The sequence below is a fragment of the Salvia hispanica genome, chromosome 3 (assembly GCF_023119035.1).
Source record: "Salvia hispanica cultivar TCC Black 2014 chromosome 3, UniMelb_Shisp_WGS_1.0, whole genome shotgun sequence".
Lineage (NCBI taxonomy): Eukaryota > Viridiplantae > Streptophyta > Magnoliopsida > Lamiales > Lamiaceae > Salvia > Salvia hispanica.
The window spans coordinates 15,398,919-15,401,700 of NC_062967.1; the positions used below are offsets into that span (position 1 = coordinate 15,398,919).

A 2,782-nucleotide genomic window follows, 5' to 3' on the forward strand; every position below is an offset into this window, starting at 1 on the left:
CTCCCCCTGAACTTGCAATATTATGATTTGATATTCCAAAGGCCTGATAGTTGAAAGATGGTCTTTTGATCATTTCCGCTGATGTCTTTATGACCCACAGATTAGCACCTCTACTTGCAGTTTTCTGTTCACATTCAAATGCTATTTTTCCAGTTCTTTTTTTATTGACAGATCTCTCTCTCTTATTATATGAAATATTATTGGAGTGTATTTCATGGTACATTTCCATATGGATGAAGCATGAGGTTTTCATTTTCTCCCATGTTAACTTCTCTAGTGATGCTCTAGGTTTTACCTCCAGACATGAGCTTGGCCACTGTTCGGGCTTACATATGGAAGAAATCTGAAGACGTTATCCTTAACTACAGAATTGTGCAGGGAAGGTGATGAATTGATTTCGCAGGTGATGCTACATTCCTAGCCTAAGCTAAAAATCTTGTATGTGAGTTTGATGTAAATTGGATTCTAATAAAATTTAGGATAGGTTACAAGCTGCCAAATGCCAATACTGCCATGACATACTCCAATCGAAAATAATTGAGTGAATGAAAAGAGGTACTATATCATAACTAACTATTGGAAATTTGGAATCTCAAAATTCTAACTGATATTCCAACAGAAATTCAAAAGTCAAGAACTGTTGGAATAATCCAACATTGTTTATTCCAATTGAGATGTTCCTATGTTCCTATCCAAATATTATGATTGATTCCTTGATGGTCCATTAAGTTAATCTTAGGGGTTTACCATAAGAATATGATGCTTTTGGAATTCTAGAAATCCCATCCGCGAATTCATTTCTGTTGTAACTTCCTTGAAGTTTTATTAACTTTTTTTAGCATTGGAACATGTTTTTAACAGACGATGATTTTTTCATCCATTTGTAATTTCTTCTTTTCGATTTTATAATGAAAGTTTTTTTTTTCTTGAGAGAAAGGAAAATTTAGTATGCATCACACTAAAATGGTTATGTGATTCAACAAGTCATCTAATTTACTGCTAGATCGTGTCTCTGCTTGTGCATGTGCGTGCAGACACACGACTTTAACCATTTTTATTCACAGACCTTCTACTTCAAAATATATCAAGTAGCATGAAATCATGGCTCAGTCCATTCATCAATCTTATATGACCCTAAATTGCTAATCTTTAAAGGGAAAAAAACTACTAGGCTATACATTCTTATTTTTGTGAATATGACTAGTTCTTCCAACAATGTACACAGAGGGAATAGACTTGAATTTTAGCAGCATGTCAAGTTGAAAGCTGAGAGCTTGCTATTTGAAGACTAAAATTGCTATTTGGTGGATAAATTGGAGGGAGAGAGAGAGAGAGAGAGAGAGAGAGAGAGAGAGAGTTTTGTGTTAAGCTGAATGCAATTCATAATTTTATTCGTAGAAAATAGCATGAGACTTTGAACCCTGAATTTGGTTAAAGCTTAGCTGATATAAAATGTCCGTTCAGTTAAGCAATGGCCAATAGAATCCCAATAGAATATTTCTACAATCTTTCTTTTTTTCAGTTTCAAATGGAATTCCCAAAGTATGCCTGTACTCACTTGTATACGATTTGACATCCGTATATTTACTTTTTAGGTTTACTTCATACACTTTACTCGACATTGTTCTTGAGGTGGAGACTGTTTTATATGCAGTCTTTCAGATCAAAATGGTGTTATTCCTTATGGCAATACCCACCATGACCATGTTCAGAATTGTTGTTTATATGTGCATGTGATGTCAACTAGTTTAACCCAGAAAGTAGAACTAAATTGGCCACCAAACATTTAGCCTTTGGGGTTTTCCTTGCAATGCTTGATTTCTTGTATTGTGAACATCTTTGCAGTGATGTAGTATGTGACTCACTCATCAACTTGTATCTGGTTTCGTCTCTTAGAGTTCGTTGCAAGATCGTTTATCGGCATCTTCTTCTCAGTATGATTGATAGGTTGCTTGTGCATGTAAATACTCAGAAAGTTGTCCATCTTCAGAAGCTGGAAATGTAACATATCACCGAATCTTGGAAAACGAAGCAGTTGCTGGACAGAAGAAATCTCATCACAACTGTGCAGAGTGCTCTCTGAACTGAACGTCTTGTGATGCGACGCGTGATTATCTTCCTTTTTGAGCACCGGTGTGGATGGGTTTAGCCTTTTGATTATGCGGTAACTTGCAGACATGCCGGGAGCTAAAAGCATATGTGGAAATATTTGAGAACTTTTCAACGGGTTATTTTACCCAAAGAGGGATTTGTATTAAGAAAAACTACTGTTGTGAAGCAGTGAAGGTCGATAGATTTTGTTGAAAAAATAAAAGCCTCCCCAATTTCAGTTACTCCTATTTAATTGGTAACTTGATAAGATAACTTAAACTTTACTTGTAATCTGTTCAGGTTTGATTGTTGTTGCTGAATTTAGATTCTGCATCAAATTAGTATCTGAAGACAAATTAAGTCGCCTGGAAATGCAGATATATAAGCAAAAGAAAATATTACTTTAGTTTGTGTCAAGCTTCTAATTGGAATAATCTAGTTCAGCTTTTGTTAATAAATATACGGGACAAAAAATGAAATGTTTGGAGAAACTGATTCAACATAATCGAACCAATTAAACGTATTGAGAGAGAGAGAGACATTTTATTAAGGAAATTGTGGAAGTAGGGATTGTAGAATTATCATACATTATAGATGAGATGATCAACTTGCATATATCTTGACTGGTATATTTCTTGCCAAAGTTCTTGGACTAATCACTTAACTTGAAGACGTGTGTTAGAAAGTGAAG

The 2,782-nt window shown here is 34.8% G+C and overlaps 1 long non-coding RNA gene across 1 annotated transcript; it reads left to right on the forward strand.

The window, feature by feature from the left end:
• Positions 1–47: 47 nt before the first annotated feature.
• On the forward strand, positions 48–2,333 carry LOC125211666. Its single transcript, XR_007174551.1, has 2 exons — positions 48–403; positions 1,846–2,333. It is a non-coding gene; the product is annotated as an uncharacterized LOC125211666 (long non-coding RNA).
• The last annotated feature ends 449 nt before the right edge of the window (positions 2,334–2,782 follow it).